The sequence below is a fragment of the Anguilla rostrata genome, chromosome 13 (genome assembly GCF_018555375.3).
Source record: "Anguilla rostrata isolate EN2019 chromosome 13, ASM1855537v3, whole genome shotgun sequence".
NCBI classification, from domain to species: Eukaryota; Metazoa; Chordata; class Actinopteri; order Anguilliformes; family Anguillidae; genus Anguilla; species Anguilla rostrata.
The window spans coordinates 41,400,724-41,412,006 of record NC_057945.1 but is presented as its reverse complement, the minus strand read 5'-3'; the positions used below and the strand labels follow the sequence as shown (position 1 = coordinate 41,412,006).

The following is an 11,283-nucleotide window of genomic DNA, read 5'->3' as shown; positions in this document are numbered from 1 at the left end:
ATCAGACTGCGGTTCTCCAGGATCATCCCATCTCTAAATCAGACTGCAGTTCTCCAGGATCATCCCATCTCTAAATCAGACTGCGGTTCTCCAGGATCATCCCATCTCTAAATCAGACTGCGGTTCTCCAGGATCATCCCATCTCTAAATCAGACTGCGGTTCTGCAGGATCATAGTAGAATACCCCTGATCTACAATAAAGCCAAATTAACTAATAATAGTTCAAAAAATAAATCAACCAATTCATTGACAAATCAGTCAGTCAGTCATTCAGTCTGTGAATAAGTCAGTGAGTCAGTGAGTCAGTGAGTTTGGATCCAGTCAGGCATTCAGTCAGTAGTCTGTGAAGTGAGTCAGTCACTCAGTGAGTCTTACTGTCACTCAGTCAGTGAATGAGAGAGTCAGTCAGTCATGGATACAGTCAGTCAGTCATTTAGTCTGTGAATGAATCAGTGAGTGAGTCAGTAAGTCAGTGTATCTGCCTGCTGAATGTGTGGCCTTTTCTCTCTCCTTGGACCAGCAGCCAGACAGAACATCAGCGGTACATCTGAGAACAGAACCAGCCTAACAACCGGTGGCTCTGATAGGCTGCAGGCCAATCACGCTGAGAGGACAGAAACCGCTTGGCAATCGGCCGCTCTGATAGGCTGCAGGCTCTGCTCTGGGCTGACGACATCTCAGCCAATCAGGCGGGGCAGAGTGGGAGTTCCGTTTGAATCATCTCTCAGACCCTCAGGGCGGCTCTGCTCGTGTGCGGGGAGTTGTTCTTCGTTGCATCACTGCATTTTCACGGCTCATGATCTCACAGGCGTGGGCTGGGCGGAAGGACTGGTGTTTTTAAAAGCATAGTCACTCAGTAACCCCCCCCCCCCCACAAAAAAAGTATTTGGGTGGGAAACCCTGAAGCTGGTCCCAAATGATCTACACGCAATTCAGGAAATGAAATTATAAAAGTTGTTGTAAAACTGTCATTTCGGGCGAGGAGAGAGCAGACTTGGTCAGTGAATGGTGCTTTAATCTGGTGCACCATGTCTCCAGGGAATATATCATCCTGATGACATCAGGAATGTCAAAGGTCACCGAGCTCTAAGCCCCTTTATGTAATGGGTTTACATCTGTCCAAATACATACCGGTGGCTTAGTTCCTCTCGCAGTACCTAATAAAATACTGCCATGTTGGAGATAAACCCCCACGTGGCACAGGAGTAAATCACACACAGACTGCAGTTCATCAGGTGTGTGGGCAGCAGTGTGAGGTACACTGTGCTCCAGCACAAGGCCTGTTTTCTACACTGATGCTCAGCTCGGCTCATAACCGCCTCCTTTGTGACAATAACAGAGGTTTTCAGCGACTGAATGAAAAACACAGTGAATTACTCTGATTCATAATTCATCCTCACGGCTGGCCTGATCTCTGTAGAGACAGAGATGGTAAACTGGACCCTTGAGGCTCAGGCTGCTGCACATGGGAGCTCAAACGGAGAGGCAGGCCCTGGACCTGTTACAGAGCCACAGACAGTCAGTAAACTCAGCTGATACACCCAACAACATCCAGCTAAACATTTAGCCAAACACCTCACTGTGTCCTTACTGACATGCACATAGGTACTGATGTTTCCAACTTTGAATCAGTTTCAGGCTGCAGCTACATGTGTGTTTCCATAGTAAACAACGCCTCACATTCAGACAGTGATCTGTGTGCCCTTTAGGTCATGACCAAGGCTAGCAGAGGTCATTCAGGGTGAAGATAACCAATGAACAAGGGCATGAAGTGAAATGATGTCTGATTTATGCCACTGCAGACCGTGATGTTTCTTTTCACTCTTTCTGTATTTACTATGAGAAGTCATGCATAAACAATGATGGGACTAAAGACTGGCACAAGTGATGAACTCTATAGGCAAATGGAATAGGAACCAAACCCCAGATTGGGGGTCATAGAGCCAGAATGGCAGGAGGTCACACAGATCCCTCACTAAGACTGTCCCTCTGTGACTAGGGGCAGAACTGACAGCCTGTGATTGGGGGTCATAATGGGAATGGGGTATTGGGTTATGGGGGTATTGGGGGTGTGGGTCTTGGGTTATGGGGGTCATGGGGGTGTGGGTATTGGTGTATAGGGGTATTGGGGTATGTGGATTCTGTGTGTTACATTATATCAGACAGAAAAGGCGGAAAGGTTTCTTTGTTGCAAGAAAAAATATAAATGAGTTAATTATATAAGTGCAACAAATTATTTATACTTATGTAATTAACTCATTTGTGAACATCTTTTGCAACATACTATGTGACTCTTTCATTGCATGACCGAAAACATTCTTCTGAATGTTAATTTCAAGAACATCTGTAGATTTAGGCAAAGCCGACTCCGGTGTTAACGCAATAGGCCTGCTCTCCAACACAAACGCAGCATGTGAACTATCAGCTTGGCCTAAATAAGTCTCGGTTTCGGGTATGAGGTAATGGTCTGTTTCAGATCTCTGCTATAATTGGTTTCAGATTAAATTCTTTTTGTTTGAGATGAATTCCGCGAGGCGGCCAAACCGCGCGGCCCAAAATCCTCGAGCGCAGCCCCTTCCTGGCCGCCGAGACCCCCAGCAGCCCGGCCCTCACCCACAGGGTCCCCATTTCATGGCTAATTTAAGAACCTGTTGTAATGAAAGCAAACAGGCTGAACCAACGCAGGAGGACTGAATTATGGTCTCATTCTCCTGCCTCGAGCAACGGAGCTGCAGAACTGCGAACTCTGGCTCCACCTAGTGGTTTAATTGTGATTCCATCCCACGTTCCAAAATAGTCATAATCATGCAATATGTCTAATCTTGCCAAAGCATTTATAACTTTCTGAAAAAAAAAGAACAAGTTAAAATCTAATTAAAGTACTGTTAATTAAAATCTGTATGTACTTCTGAGTAAAAAGCTTTTAATCCTCCATGGTTATTTATCTGGAACCTTTTTTAAACAAAATGTTTTGAATTCTGCGTAGTCTCTCTTTTAGAGCGAACATCATTCCCCCCCCCCCGACAATAAGCCATTGGGCAGCAGGGCCTGCACCGCCCCCAAACATACGTACCTGCAGTGTTCATATGAGATGGGTCTGACACTTCTCATATTATTATTTATGCTCAGCCTGGTGAAGGAAAAGTTACGCAGCCCAGACAAACCCCCAGACACTGTGAAACTGGGGTTTTATATCATATCATCATTGAAATAACTCAGCTACGCATAATGTTTAATTTAAAATACCCAGCATGCCTCATCAATGATTGGATAGATACAGGTATGAATACAAATAATCAGAAGCTTTTCCAAATGTATAAAATATCCTTGAATAACTGCACCAATAAAAACAAACAATAAACCTGCAATAATTTCCGTCACCCCCCCCCCCCCCCGTGACCTATCCCTTGAAAGGTTTCCTGGTTAAATTGGTTAATTAAAAGGTTAGGGCTGCCCTCTAGTGGTTATTTGCGGAGATTCGATTGTGAGATATTTCAGCGTTCATAGAGTGAGAACGAGGTGAATTTGAGTGCTCTCTGCTAAAAAATGTGTCGGTATTACTGCATCTTATGTAAAACACGGACATAACTTTTATTTTATAATTCATATTTCTGTCAAAACACCTCTCTAATGTCCAGCAGAGCCATATTATTATGCTCTTTATAACTAAGAATTCTGCCATTTCAATTTTTTTTTAACATTTAAAGAAATGTCAAATTCAAAAAGAATAAAAAGTATTTTATTTTATTGCACGCAGATGGGAAATTTGGGAAGTTAAATAAGAGGAATCCCTTTTTTAAGACACGATAAAAATATAGTTACATTACATTTTGTGTTGTGTATTTCACCTTTTTCTGAATGGCGCAAAAAAAAAAAATGCGTTTCCCAAAACTGGACAAAACAGAATGCTTAAATTTAGTTGTAGACCCAGATTTTGCAGTGAGGGTTGGAGGCATATGACGCTTGGTCACATGATTCATTAAAAGTTTATGAGAATCCTTAAATTACTTACCCCTGTAATCCTGGAGGGCCACAGTGTCTGCAGGTTTAACTCCAGTGCTGGAGGGGGCGCTGTGTTTGTGGGTTTAACTCCAGTCCTGGAAGGCCACAGTCTCTGTTGGTTTTTGTGATACTTTTCAGTCAGCAGCCAATTTAGGCCTTGGAAACTAAATTGACTTAAATTAAGCACTTAAGCTCAACACATCAAAAAGCAGCGGACACAGCTGCTCTCCAGGATTTGAGTTTGTGATACCTAGTGAAAGCCATCAACTGTAGATTTGTTTAGTGCATTTACAAAAAAAGAAGAAATCTCACAACTATATATTACTTATCTCTTTGGGTTTATATTTATATATACAATCAATTTATTTAACATAGAAATGTTTGGAAATGCATCTATAATTTTAGCAGATCAATTTGTAAATAATTTTACTATTCAGTTAAATTAAATTTAAATTAAATAGTTTTGACTACTAAAGATTACATTTTTTAATCCGGAGTATAAGCGGGCCTATTTGTCTTACGGCTCTTAGAAAGGGAGCAGGACTCTGCTGTGAATATTGATTCCATGCTTTATTTTCCAAGGGATTTGGGGACATTAATTTAAAAAAAGATTCAGGACTAAAACTGATTAACAAATTCATATTCTAACGGACCCAGCTACTTCCAACAAAATATATGAAAAACAGAAGAACAGTTTTTCAGTTTTAAGGTCATTAGCCGCCGGAGATAAACCATACACGAAATTTGAGGATATACGTTCATACACACACTAGAGGGCGCAATAACACCAAAACTGTTCGAACGCTGTGGCGTCCTGAGACTTGAATCGTGAGTACGTTGTTGTCAGCAATGACACAAATTACCAAGATTAAACAACCGATTGAAAAAAAAAATCATTCTTCCTCAAAGGTAAAACACTTCATTTAAACAAAATAGTTATCATGCACTTCTTGATACTCAATATTTTTTTATGAAATCAAACAAGTGTAATGTTGCACACTACATGTTACAACTGGCTAATTGCACAAGGAGAATGGTCTCTGCACTATTGCTACTGGGTTATGTAATATGATGTTGAAAAAATGGATACTAGACATTTAAGAATATAATTAAACTTGTATTAAATTAGGCTACATTAGTTTAAAATAGGCTTAATTTAATTTCCTACAAAGTTAAATGAATACAGCCTGCCAAATTGATGTTAAGGGTGAATGGGGTTTCCTTCGGATATTTAAAAGCGTGCCAATATGTAATCATCGCCAACGCCATATATTGGTGGACAGAAAAAGTGAATAAGCGCAGACCTTTTAATTACCATCATGTGTCCACTTTGAAAGTGCAGCACGAAATAGCGGATTTACGTCCGGACATCAGGTTCGGTTCAGTCCTGAATGTGGCTGCTTAACTCTCCCGCAAACTGCGTACGGTGGTGAGACTCCGCGTCTGAAAGGGCCATTCGCGGAAAATCCACATTTGTGCGAAGCTATAATGAAAAGGCTAACATGATTCTCCGTTTTAATCGGTGGCCAAGAGTAGGCTACAGTCTATCGCAGAATTTTAAACCTCGTTTCCAGCGTTTCGTGCATTGTCTGTTATTATCTGTAGTCGAAGTAGCCTATGACGGAATTGTATAAACTGGACGAAAAAATATAAATTAATCTGCTCTATGAAATTAGAAAATTCGCATAAATCAAAAAAACATTATAGCCTTTTATTAAGCTTGTAAATTAATATTTTTCGTGCGCAGGAAAATGTTCAGTGTTAATGTACTCGAAATGAAATTTCACATGGATAGGCTTATGAATTAGACTCATAGTTAAATTAACACTAAACAATTTACGTCTATTCTTTTACAGTTTACAGTGTGAATTTTCGGTGTTTTGGGGTAGACACGAATACACTGATAATAACCACAATAACAGTAATTCATAAGGCTAATGATGTCATGATTTCAATAGACCCCGGTTTTTCCGCCGAGTTTCTGAGAGAATGCACGTATGCGTTGAATAGCCACTTAATTAAATATATGTTGAAAATCATGGATAGCCCCCCCCCCCCCCCCTCCCGATTTTGTATCATAACAATCGTTTCTAAAGGAGAGGAAAATCACGGCATAATAAATATTTTTGAAAAGTTGAATCTGAAGACACATTTCCCACAACCCCCTGTGTGAAGTAATTGGCAACAAATTGTTATGCTGGTAAATTTTATCGCCTAACCTGACACTTTAGTACAAAGGGAAACTTCAAATATATGAGCTTGTATGTTTTCTATTCTTCTGGGCTATTAGGAATTCTGATTATGAGGCTCTGAATAAAAGTTGCGTTTCTTTCAATAAACTAATTTAAAGGATCAAATTGCTAATTAAGCCATTAGGGACTGGATGAGTTCTGTACTGCCGAACTCCCCAAAGGCGAGAAGAAGAACCCTTTGTTTTATTGTGAACTCAGTGTATTATTAAACTTGTTTATCGAACTTCTAAAGACAAGTTCTCCAAAGACAAAGCGGAGGAGATTTCGGTCGGGTGGGGGTTGGGGAGAAGGGGGTATCTTGGGGAACGCGATTGCATTCGTGTAAGTAGCCCAGTTATTTCCCCTCCACGCGTTTGCCGTCTATAAACCGTCTATCCGCGTCGCGGCTCGTCTTCTCCGGGTTAAATCCATGAACCCGCGTTTGTGTCTGAAGCGAAGACCGGGCTGCAAACGCACTTCTGTATCCACGGGCGGCTGAGTCCTTAAATCTTAATTAGGCTCGTCTGAGACATCGGGACTGGACATGTGCCAGAATGCGGGCTTAACGGTTATAATATGCCGTATTAGTGGCACACAAACGAGGCGGTTTTTGTTGAAACGGGCCCGCAGCAATGCGCCTGTAACATTGTCTCTATGTATGCACACAGACGTGTAAATGCTGCATAAATGTAACCTTTCAATATCTGTCAGGGAAACACGGATGGCTTCGAGCGGAGATGTGGTCGTGATAATAGGCTAATGCGGTTGTAGTAGACATAAATGCTTTTTTATGTTAAGTTAGCAGATATGTATCTGGTAACACGTCGGTTTGAATAATTGCAAGGGGGTCCCGCGTAACTCCCTCTCCCAGCCGGTCGCACGCGCACGCATGCATGCACTTCACACTTAAAAAATGACTGAAGCCGTCCGCGCTATAACAAGTAGCCTCGCCTGCAAACAGGCTCATAAAAAAACAACAGCGGCCTTCGGTCAGTGTGTAGCCGACGTCAGTTATCGTAGCACCTGCTGAACTTGCAGTGGGACGCGGGAGACCTCGCCATTTAGCCACGCCATTTCTTATCATTTTCCACGGGACACCGCAAGATGGCATGTGCCTTATACCACTGGGAGGCAGAAATAATTGGACACGGGTGGTTAGGTAGCAATAAAATGTAGACCGACAGGACCGAAATGAGTATTTCAGCCTTTGCAGTAGAAAAACTGCCTTTCAGTAGACCAGTTTAATAGTAGCTGCGCTAACTTAAGGTGTGTTTGTTGTAGATTAATTTCCCTAAACGTAGTCCAGGTAAAATTCTTAATTTTCTATTTAATAGAGCCGTTCCGCTACATAGCTGCATAAACACAGAAATACATACATTATATTATTAAATTATATTTTAAAATAAATCATTGTACATTTTATTGCTCTACTTCCTCAAAATATCATAATTAAAATAGCGAAATATTGAACATTAAAACTATTATCAAATAATGAATTTACGTGCGAAACTTTTGCCAGGATAATGCTAATACCTATATCCAGGAATTGGACAAAATGGCAAAAACACATCCAGCGGCAGTTTTCTCCTTTCTCCAGTTACACATGACTGCTCGCTAAAAAGCTGTCCGATGACGTTTTTTTTTCGGAATGGAAAAGGAATGGCTCCGCAAGTTAGGCTACTGTCCACGCCAAATACTTTCGAGCGATTTGTTCTTGAAAGAAATACGGCGGATTTGCCAACTGCAGCCACAAAAACAACACACGACATTTACGTCTGTACTAGCGATAGACACGAACACACATTTTAATTTTCACATAATGTTAGAAACATGCCACAGGCTTAAGTTTTTTCTTTTGAGTTTTACTCTCAAAATATTTTACACTCCCAGCACTACTGAAAACAAAATCTGATTTATATCTTGTAGAAAGCATGAATTATCGTAACTATTTTGTTGACGTGTTGTTTTTACTATCATTTTTAAATAATATAATTCGTTGGTATAAAGCATGCATGCGTTTTTGTTAACATGCGACCTTTTACGTAGGAATAATGTTTTATTACTTTTCTTCTTCTCACAGTATGGACATCGTGGAAAGGTAAGCGATTTAATTATTTAGATTACAAAAATGTCATAATTCTTTCTGGATGAAGAAAAAATATTTTATGAGCTTTAACCCACAACTTAACTTGTCTTCCCCTAGTATATATATATTATATTTCAATAGTTTTCATATATTTTAAATTAGAAATGAACGTTCTAAACCAACTTGCATGAACATTATTTTTTAAATTATTATTTTTTAATCTTCAAATTATATAGAGGCAACATTAAATCTTAAAGTCTTAAATCTAACAAAATGTTAGTGCAGTGATTCATGATCAACTAGGCAATGCAAAATTATTATCTTGCAAATTAATATAACATTTTTATTTCTACCTGGCTGCAAATATGTGTGATTTTTGGGAAAAACCATCCCAAGAATACTGGAAATAGAATGTAAATATTCAGCTTGATTACAGGCGATACTTCACAAACTAAATCACAAACCAAGAAAATTTAAACCGAACAAAATGTCCTGATGGCTGAAAAGCCAGGGCTTTTCAGATTTTTTTGTCTGGATTTTTAAAGGCTTTGTTTCATTGTGTAAATGTTTTATCACACAGACAAATGCAGATGTTGCTCCCCCGGCCTCCACAGCAGATGTAAGTGAATAGCGGACGCTGGATTGTTTGAATTTAATGGACACAAAGTAACAAAGAGTAACGTAGAGTAACACAGCGTAACGCAGAGTAACACAGAGTAACAGGGTAACACAGAGTAACAGAGTAACACAGAGTAACAGAATAACACAGAGTAACAGAATAACACAGAGTAACAGAGTAACACAGAGTAACAGAATAACGCAGAGTAGCACAGAGTAACACAGCGTAACGCAGTGTAGCACAGAGTAACACAGAGTAACGCAGTGTAGCACAGAGAAACGCAGTGTAGTGCAGAGTAACACAGAGTAACGCAGTGTAGCACAGAGTAACACAGAGTAACGCAGTGTAGCACATAGTAACGCAGTGTAGCGCAGAGTAGCACAGAGTAACGCAGAGTAACACAGAGTAGCACAGAGTAGCGCAGAGTAACGCAGAGTGAACTGACACGCCGTGCTGCCGGCTGCAGAGAATATGCAGGGAAGAGGGGGCGTAGCCGTGAGCATTAATATGAAACTAATGTCAGGTTAGCAGTGCATGTGAGTCCCTTTGTGGTACAGGTCATTATTAGCATGGGGTTTGTCCAGTATGAGCCTTTCCTGTGGGGATGGTCATGTTAAAGCAGCACCAGCGGTCCCTCTGGAAGGTCCCTGTAACCCACACACTGGCTCTCTGACTCACTGCGCACAGCCTGCCCGCTGTGCTCTTCATCAACACCAGGTCAGCGTCGCCGCAGGAGGCTTCTACAAGTCCCCAGGACTGGGAGACGGCCAGCACCATGAGGCGCAACGTGTGTTCCCCTGCGTGTGCCTGGGCCCTGGGGTTCTGGGTCTGGAGTTCTGGTTCTAGAGTTCTGGGTTTTGGGGTTCTGGTTCTGGAGTTCTGGGTCTGGAGTTCTGGGTTTTGGGGTTCTGGGTCTGGAGTTCTGGATTTTGGGGTTCTGGGTCTGGAGTTCTGGGTCTGGTTTGGTACTGTACCAAAGTCGCTCATTACTTTTCAGGCCGACAGAGAGGAGGGGGTGGGTCTCAGGGCTTTGTCTCTGCATTTAAACACACCTCATTAATATTCATCTGCTGACCTGGACCAATCACATTACTGGCTTTCCTGGTGTGTGGAGTTTTAGCAGACAGACAAGCACTGCTGATCCAAAAAACACCATTTCTGTTGTTAAACCTTTTGATATTCTCAAACCTTTCCTAGCTCTCTCTCTATCTCTCTGATTCTCAATCTGTCTGTCTCTCTCTCTCTCTCTCCCTCTCTCTCTCTCACTGTCTCCATTGTCTCTCTATCTATCTATCTGTCTGTCTCTCCCCCCCTCTCTCTCTCTCTCCCCCCCTCTCTCTCTCTCTCTCTCTCTGTCCCCTGCTGAGCAGGCACACACAGAGCTCTCAGTAGTGTCTTGCTGAGCGATGTTCTCGTGTCCCATGTAATGCAGTCATTCGTCTGTAGAACTTTGAGGGGAAGAGGAACCGCTTTGCATTTTGAGTATAATTGAGGGGTCACTCTGGCCTTCGGTGCGTGGCACCCCGACTTCTTCAGCTGCACCTTAACACCCAGGACCGCCGTCCTTTTGTAAGCGATCGGTTCTGGGAATGCTGTTTTTCATTCGTGCGGACCACGACAGCTCTTTCAGCAGAACTCCAGTCCTCTCTCACTCTCTTTACTTTGTTAAAACCCGCCTTAATTATTCAACAAATCTTTTTTGCATGTTCAGTTAAATAATTAAGGAGCCTGCTGTCGCGAGCGTCCCGGGGAGCAGGAGAGGAGGTGCGCTGTGGTGGGGTGCCATGTTTGTTCCCGGGCGTGTGGTGATATTTGTACCATCACATGTCAAAACTGAGCGCTACTGAAGGTAGTTTTGTAGCTGACAGCGTGAAATAAATGTCATTTAAATGTTTAATAACATGCTTGTTTCTGTTTAGGCTTGTAAAATATTAAATATCCTTGAATAATTATCCTTTCTCTCATTTTAATTCAGTACATTTTGTTTGTTGCAAGCTCTGATAAATGAATCCGTTGTTTTTGGTATAAAGCGCTTTGGGACCAACCAGTGCAGACAGGAAACACAGGGAGGAAACACAGAGAGGAAACACAGGGAGGAAACACAGGGAGGAAACACAGGGAGGAAACACAGGGAGGAAACACAGAGAGGAAACACAGGGAGGAAACACAGGGAGGAAACACAGGGAGGAAACACAGAGAGGAAACACAGGGAGGAAACACAGGGAGGAAACACAGAGAGGAAACACTTATAAGATTCAGATCATCTTGGACAAATATGATGCCCGTAAGGAACTGTAATTTACCCCCCCCCCCACACCTCTCAGCCCCCCCTCCACCCCCCCCAC

General features: G+C 41.8%; 1 long non-coding RNA gene across 1 annotated transcript; it reads left to right on the top strand.

Moving 5' to 3' along the window:
* The first annotated feature begins 6,168 nt into the window (after positions 1-6,168).
* On the top strand, positions 6,169-10,890 carry LOC135238361 (uncharacterized). The gene is made up of 4 exons (XR_010325096.1): positions 6,169-6,575; positions 8,314-8,331; positions 8,900-8,938; positions 9,626-10,890. It is a non-coding gene; the product is annotated as an uncharacterized LOC135238361 (long non-coding RNA).
* The last annotated feature ends 393 nt before the right edge of the window (positions 10,891-11,283 follow it).